We start from the raw sequence: 9,390 nt of genomic DNA, 5'->3' as shown, positions 1-9,390 counted from the left end.
ACAACGTAATATTATGTTAGTTTTGATATTAAATGTAATCATTCCGAGTTTCTGACAGTTTATTTTACTTTTTGGTTATATGAAATAGGTTTTTTTAATTGTTCGTGATTTCTGACATGATTTTTAAAATGTGCCTATAGGTACTATACAAAATAACATTTTGGTCATACTAACATAAATATAATCACGAGTCCATGATACATACATACATACATACATACATATACACATCCATAATATCTGCTACTAATTGGAAGATAAGGTCAATAAGGAAATAGTTTTATATTTATTTTCTATTATTGAACGCGAACGTCGCGAACACAAACTTGAAATTTGTAAGTAAGCCAAAATTAAGTAATAATTAATTAACTATATTTTTGATGAATTATTGCATCTGTCCGAATGCTATAATAGCTTTTATAAGATAAGGATTAAAGATACTCGCACATTGATGTAATATCGTCAGATATGTCAATATGTCATTCCAGTGGATGGTATAATAAATTTAAATATTCAAACATTAGGAAATATTCTTAAAAATTAGAAAAACAAGACTTTTTTGTTTTTCAAAAATCATCTTCCGGTACAACCGTCCACTTATATTGTCACTCCTTAACACGACACTGACCACTGCAGATTATATTTTTATAACAATCACGGTGATCTGCGTTTCACATTTTCGCATAAAATGTATTATAACTATACTCTATATTATTCTATACGTGTGTATATCGTATATGTGGGTGCCTATATTATGAATTTATTATTTCATTCAAACGTTATTTTTAGCTTTTTTTTTTACGACATTTTAAGAATCAATAATATCGCAAACGACAGAATCGATCATCTGTAAATGATAGTAAGTTATAAATACGCATGACTTACTATGATATCCAATACTATATCGCACATTATATCTTATAATCGCACATGACAGTAAAATACACTTTTAACGTTGTAGTTAATTATCGATTGACGAGGGTCACGGGGAAAAAGGTTGAATTTTAATTTAATTTTTTTTTAAACTCCGTCTAATTGAGTTTCTGGTTAGATTACCATTTTAGCCCTATATATACTATCTAACAAGTTTATCCAATTCGTTTTATATTCGTGTCCAGACTTTCAATTATACTATTATAATAGCAGCTATGTAGTATTATACATACTATTATATAATATAGGATAACGCGCCGTGCTGCAAATGTGCGCTTTCTCGTTGAGTATAATGGTTGACCCACCGTTCATTGGAGCACTGGACACACCACCATTTTTTAAATGTTTTATCTAAAATAATATAACGGCGGTTGTAGTGTGGTATAGGTATTAGGTACCAACAAAAAAACGGCGATATACATATATACTAACATTACATTTTGACCGGAGGACACCAGTAATCGTCTGTAGTAAATTATGACGTCGTTTAGTCGATATTGTCGATAACTGTTATACCTCTTGAAACTAGTCGTCATCTATTATGATTCTTAAGAATATAGAACATAGCTATATTCTTTTAATATATCGTCACTGAAAAGTGCTTTTAGTAAGTCTCGTACTGTCGAATTAAGTTATTTTTTTTGAAGACGTTTGAGCTCGTTTACCTATACAAATAAATTTAATAATTTTCATTAAATATCTAATAAATATTATAAGTTATAATTGTTAATTAAAAAATAATTCATGTAAATTAAAAATATAATAAATTATTGTTGAATGAAATATGTAATATATTTAACTTACAACACTTGATTTATAAGAATTTTCCAAAAGTTTCTCTTCAAATATAAACAATTGTTTTTCGTTCATTAAGGGAATCATCAAATACAAATTTGCTGCTTCTGCTGATATATTTTGATAAGTAGAGCTTTTGGTTTCATTTATTTTATATATTGAATCTGTTAAAGTTTGTTCCATTTCCATCTGTTTCTGTTGAATGGATATACATCATACCTAATCTTTAATACCACGTTTAAAATCTTATTCAAAATATCTGTAATGTGAAAATAATATGTTTAAACAAATTAAAGGTTTTTTTTATTCTTATAACTTATCAGTTCTAAATATCAATAAGACTGTAATGTAATTTTACCAGAATGTTGGTCAGATGAAGAGGTGCCATTTGGCATGATGGCTAAATTTCTCTGGAAAAAATGAATTATATTGTAATATACTCAAAGTCATAAGTCATAAGCACATAAAAATTAAGTTGAAGAAGTAACAAATTTACCTGATAACACCATTTCTTCATGCACAACAGGGACTAATGATTTGTAATTGTTTTGTGATGTAACCTTAAATGGAGAAGATGATGTATAGACAATGTATGATTTTTCATGAGTACTTTCTGGAGATGTTGATGAAGACTTATTCTCTGTTGATATATATATATATATATATATAATTTTTTATATAGTATTTGAAAAAATATAATATATAATACAATAAAATATAATTTTTAACTAAATTAAAGTATGAAATATAAATAATAAAATATCTTGAGTTGATGTATTTATTGGTTTAAACAGAGTTCTTTTAACATTTATAGGAGTACAATCTGACATTTGAACATTATTATAACCTTAAAAATACATAATTAAACATCAATAAGTAAAAGCTTTAAATATATGCTTCAATAATAATTATAATAATAATATATATTATATAACAACCAAAAATAATAAGGAGTCTTAACATACTATGATTTGAAGCTGTTTCTTGCAATAATTCAGGTGAAATCATTAATGATTTTAATTCATCAAAATCTACATTTGTAGAAAATAAATCATCTAAAAACAGACAATTAATTAGTTATTAAAAAAAAATATATATATATATATTAATATATCATAAATAATTAATATGAATATAAATATAAAATATAATCAATTCAATTTTTTTTCAAAAAGTATTTACCATTTTGTTCATTTTCATAATACTGAGGTAGTTCAACAATTTTGATCTTAATGTATTTTTTCTTATTAGTATTTTCAATATTAGATAAGTCACTTGTATCTTCAGCTAATTTCACTTTTTCTCTAGCTTCACGTAATGTTCCTATAAGTAAATAATGTAAATAATTAATAAAAATAAAATAATCTATCTATTAATAAAATATTTACCAATACCTTTTTTCAATACTCTTGATTTAAAATAATTAAAATCAAATTTATTTGGAATTGTCCTGCGTATTATGTGTTTTTTCGTTTCCTTTTTTGGCCAGGCACATAGGTTATTTTCATCCAGCGAGCAGGAACTGCTTCTACAGCTTTTTCATCGTCGAAACTAATAATAGTCTACATAATTTTGACTGGTTTATTCTAAATATAAATATTTAAATTAACAAATATTTTTAATATACTAGGTAAATATTGTGTATCAAAAATAACTGATACACGTACCTATTAGGTTTTGTTCTAATCAATGCTACTATTATTAAATTAAATTAATAAGAATTAAAGCTATTATTTATTTAATTGGTCAATAAAAATAATAAAATTATCATCTGTGTGCTTATAAAAGTTTTAATAGTACACACATGTACATATTATATAAATTGTCTAATATATTATTATTTCTAGTTGAATTAATTTAATGTTGGATGATTATTTTTCCCATAAAATATTAACATTCTTATTAATTTTAACTTTCTTATATCGCTATAATATTAATAGTTTATATTTTTAAAACTAACTATTTGTTTAAGTTTAAGTGGTTATACAAAACAATGTAATTCAATACAAATAAATTATTATAAGCTATTATTTAGATATTTTATTATATAAGATTTACATAATCCAATTTATTTAAAGGTTAGTCTTATTTTAACAATTGTTATAAACGTATATAAATATCATTGCACAATTATAAATAAAAGTTTGAAGTTAACATACAAATATATACCTATAATCTATGTACAATATATATTTTCAATTTAAAAAAAAAAGTGAAAACATAATACTGTGTGTAGTAAAAGAATAGTTATACAGCTATTGTTTCTCGTAAATATCATAACCTTATTTTTAATATCACTTATAAGCCAGTAATCAAAATCATCCGATAATTGTTGAACATCATACATATTTAGGAGCGATGACTTGATTGGTTGGGTATAAGAATCTTTTTTTTTTCATGAATTTCTTTCCAATTAAAACATTCTCTCCGGTTTCTTTTAAATGAGCAATATTGACTAATTTGACATGTACCATCATTATTGATACAAAAGTATGACTCTGCATCAATTTTACATTTAATTTTAAAGTTGTCTTTAACTAATATACTATATTGTGGATTAATTGTTATGTTTTCTATTAAAGGTCCTCTATTATGAGGTCCTAAAAGAATATTAGTTTTTGGTTTTGTTTTAGTAGGTTGGATAACTAAATGACTTCCTTCGTAATATCTTTTTACAATCTGTTGTAATGGCTTGTCAGGCTTTTTAAGTATTGTCTTTAGAAACTTCATGTAATTTTCAAAAGTAAATGCACTGCATACATCTAAATGTCCATATCTTTGAAAATCATCAACTAAATGAATTAAACCAAATGTCGTCCATAAATTTGTTCAAATGATTTGACAAAATATTCTAAAAGGTCTTGTGCATATTGGACATAATTACTAAGACCTGGTGTTAAAAGTATAGACATAGCTATACTTAAAGAAATAAAGTTTTTAAAACAGTGATTGCTCAACACTTTATCCAATACTATTGGTCTAATGTATAATAAAAAAGACCTAAACTCAGTTGCTTTCCAGCGAGCTACTTCATATAATGTTCTAGGTTTTCTGGAAAACTTGCATACAAAAACTGGTTTTAAACTTATTATTAGTTCTAATAATTGGTTAATTTTGAATGATGGCAAACGAACATTTAAGGGGCCTTTCATTCATAAAATTATAAGTTTTTTTACTACATCCAAACAGACCAAGTGCATATAATCTAACGAAAATCCTTTAACAATATCAAATCTGGGTATTTTTACCAAACACGAATTATTAGAAAATACATGATGACTAAACTGAGCTCGTTGAATATAATCATGTGTCCTTTCAGATGGTCGGTTAGATGGTTCAGAATAAGGAAAGCACAATCGTTTTTCAATATATTCCCCTTCAATTTTACAATGTGTACAAGAATAAAAACAATTATGTCCTTGAATTTTTAATACAAATGATTTTGCTGGAACATCACAACCAACAACATCCAGCATTACTTTGTAAAATTTACCACTGATGTAAATACAATTTAAAATTAATTGTTCAGCTTCAGTGACAAAGTCGTTTAGATATTCGTTACTGTCATTAGGTTTTTGTGTCCCACAATAAACTTCAATAAGAAAAACATGATTGGAAATTGAACGCGTATATGCCAATATAGGCCAAAATTGAGTAGAATCGCTTTTAGAAATAGGTAATCCGTCAATACCTACAACAAGTTTAATTTCTTCATTTGAAGTACTATCTAAAAAATGGCGCAAAATACCATTTTTAATACCAAAGTGATAGTATATACCAGGATTTATTTTTTTAATACTATTGTATTGAACAGGTTTTGTTTTTAACAATGTTTTAGCGTCTTTTGGTAAACTAGAAAAACATTCATGTTTTTTTAAAATAGTTAAAATTCCATTGAGTGCAGTATGAGTTATTTTGTTAAGTAAAGTCCACTGTGCTAGTTCTGACTCAAATGAATTGTTATTTAGGGCTATGTCATCAATAATCGATACATTAGAATACTGCTGATCGTCAAGTATTTCAGGCCAATCAGTATTTTTTTCAATACCAAATCTAGATAAAGTATGTTGTCTTTTTTTGCAAATTCAACTTTATGATTACAACTGTTTGTAATTTGCATATTTCTATCAAAACTATTACCTATTGGTTGAGACTCTAAATCTGATGATAAAATATCTATAAGTATAAATAATGAAAATAAAAAAAAATTAATCCAAAAATACCTATATAATATTGCCACTTACATATTATTTATATGGTAACCTACTTAAACAATCGTAAAGTTTTGGAACAGTATCCAAATTAAAAGTTTCTATCTCCTCTTAAAACGAGCACTTAAGAGGTTTATACATTATTTTATCAAAAAAAAAATTAACTGATATCTATAGATTTAATAATATAGTAGTCATTAATATTTAATAGCCGAATTATTAAAAAAAAGGGCGGGTAAGTGAATATCGTTTTGCTGTATATTAATACACTGTATAAATGGATGTGTTAAATTTGAATGCAATGACAGGTGTCATTGTATACAAAAAACAATTATTTTGAACGGAGATGATTTGTCAGCCTAAATTACCTATTTTTAAATTGTAATTTATTTTTCTCAGCTATACTGATGAAAGTTTCAAGTTTCTATGACTAATATTTTTAGAATAATAACAAATATTTTAAATAGTTTTAGGATACATCGTTATTTTACGCGATTTCATAAAAAATTAAATTTCATACGCTCATAATTTTTTTTTTTATATTGACGCTGGAATATTTTTTTCAGTTATTTGAAGAAAAAGTTATAGAGAACCTTGTATTGGGATTTTTAACCTTAGGTATAAATCACAAAAATGTTATAAATTTTCAACTTCAAAATTACTTGCAAATTTTCGCGATTTTTAAATGTTTTGTAAACATTTGAATTTTATAAATGCTTATAAAGTTATAAACCGAAATTGTAACAAACGATTTTTGATTTTTTTTTTTACTACGATAAGTACAACTTATAATAAACCTCCTATTAAATTTTAAAGATTTTTTGGAATGACAAATTTTTTTATCGGCATTTCAAAAAAAAAACTTAGAAAAATCGAAAATTTCAATTGACTATAAATACCTTAAAGAAAGTCAAAATATTTTGAAAATTTAATTCTAAATAGATAGCGCTAATATAAACATTTGGTGAAAATGACAAAAATTTATAATAATTGGTTTTTAAGTTACAGCAAAATAAAAAAATAGATTTTGTTGAGAATTGATTATGCGTAAAAATGCCCTTTTTTCCGTTACTTTTTTTTGTGTTTTCTGACGCTTTTAAAAATTATTGGTAATGTTTTAATTTTGACCCACAAAGTACCAACTAGATTCATTTTCCTTTTCAAAGTGGGGTTGAAGTAAAAAATCAAAGCACTATTACTACTCTAAAACGTGATGACAGACACAAAAATAAAAAATTAATAAAAAAAACACATCATTGTAAAATCAATACAATTATCGGAGCGATCAGAATCTAAAACGAAAGTAACTATAAATACAAAAAAAGTATTGATAATTACCAAAAAAAAATAACCAAAACACAAAACTGAGTGATGTACCTACTACACAATTAATAGTCGATACATTTTAATAATTATCGTTAATAAATATTAATATATTATAAACTTATCCTTATTATAGTATGTAATTAATACACATATTTTTTAATACATATTAGAAAATTTTAATACTTAAAAGGTATTCAATAATTATATTGCATAATATTTTCTTTATATGGTTATACATTTTAAAATATATAGGTACTATATTATGCAACATTATGCTAGCATGTAAACAAATACGTTAATTTATAGCTTACCTTAGATCTCAGTTTAAAGTTTTTGTGATCCGATTATACGTTTAAGTTGACATGGCCATCATGGCGGCATCAATAGTGAAACTCAGCCACTCAGAATATTTTATAATAAAAAAAAAATATTAGTCGCAGACAGCAGTACGGTATATCACGATGACAAAAATTATGAGCCGAAATTGACATCGTACGATCAACGGTGAATGAAATGGCGGCGATAGACATAGAGCGCTTAGCAGTATATACATTTACAGTGTTTTATACCGATTACCGATGGATTGTTGATTGATGTCTGCGGGTAGCGAAAACGTTTCAAACTAGGGAATCACATAATATTATGGCACGACAATCCACGATTGTATATCAATATGTAGTATAAAAAAAATTGTTTATGAATTGTGGAATCTGTGAAAAAAGATCCTCAAAAAAAAGCCCCTTACCAACTAAATACATTATACTTTTTTTTATTATAGTGTAGATTTACATAATATACTTTTAATAATATATACCTATCATTGTTTTTCATTAATTATTAAACTATTTTAAATTATTATGCACCTAATTTATTATACTAGGTACTACATTTATTTTATTAATGAGGTAACTATAAAAAAACGCCTAAGTATAATATAGACACATAGTAATTTTCATTTTAATCGAATAATTAATTCTTAATATAAATACATTTTTAATATTATGTACAATATTGTAAATATTTATTAAATATTTTTTTTTGAATTATTAAATCACTATTATAACTAAAATTAATATATATAATTATTTTTAATCATTGTTAAATATTTAATGTTTATTGAATTCAATATATTTAATAGTAATCAAATATAATATTAATTATAAATGTTAAATTTTGATCACTGATTAGTGATAAGTGATTCCAGACTTTCAAGTTTCAGTACAAAAATAATAACAGAATACCTTATATAATAACATTCATAATTATTAATTTTATTATATTGGTATTTATAGCTATAGGTGTATCACATGATTCACACAAAACTTATTTAGTATTAATAGCATTATTAATATATTGCACATTATATTATTTTTGTGATAACATTAAAAAATATATTGATTCGTTAATTTTTACTTACAGATCCTTACGTATTTTTTGTTTTACAAAATAAATGTTTTTATTCTTGACTTTTTATAGAAAATCAATGCTTTGGCCGAAATCGTTTATTGGATATAAACAAAGGGGGATTAGATCACCAAAAATTCGGTAGTTTTCCAATACAGTGTCTCGTATGCAAAAAGCTACTCAGTTGTTGTTAATTTTACAATTTTACTTTTTTACTGCGTGTCTCTATTTAGTATTTATATTTTATCACAATTGTAATTTTTTTTAATAAAAACGGCATGTTACTATGACATAACATAATAATATGTTATAATATATAACATATTCTATAATTAACTTCTTAAACCAAAAATATTATAATAACTTAATTATTATATTTGTTAAATAATATTATTATCATCATATATAAAAAATATTAATATGTTATTAATAATTAAATACGATAAAAATATTATAACAATTATGTTATAATAATATTATATTTTAAATAATATTTGTGTACTGCAATAATAATAATACTATATTATTATCATTACACAATTGCTAACTGGGATAGGTTTATAATGCATATAATATTTTTAATTTATATCCTAGGTATCCTATTCTTAATTAATAATATTCATTGATATGTTTTTATTAATGTACCAATATTATTATTAAGTACCTATTTATTTTCTTAGCAAAGCTAATGATCATTGTATTATGTATATCAAATAATAGG

General features: G+C 24.4%; 1 pseudogene; it reads right to left on the bottom strand.

Annotated features, from left to right (window-relative positions):
• Positions 1–1,481: 1,481 nt before the first annotated feature.
• LOC113558157 lies at positions 1,482–3,296 on the bottom strand (annotated as a pseudogene).
• Between the last annotated feature and the right edge of the window lie 6,094 nt (positions 3,297–9,390).

This window comes from Rhopalosiphum maidis, chromosome 4 (genome assembly GCF_003676215.2).
Source record: "Rhopalosiphum maidis isolate BTI-1 chromosome 4, ASM367621v3, whole genome shotgun sequence".
NCBI classification, from domain to species: Eukaryota; Metazoa; Arthropoda; class Insecta; order Hemiptera; family Aphididae; genus Rhopalosiphum; species Rhopalosiphum maidis.
Note: the sequence above shows the minus strand (reverse complement) of the source record. Positions and strands in the feature narration are given on the sequence as shown.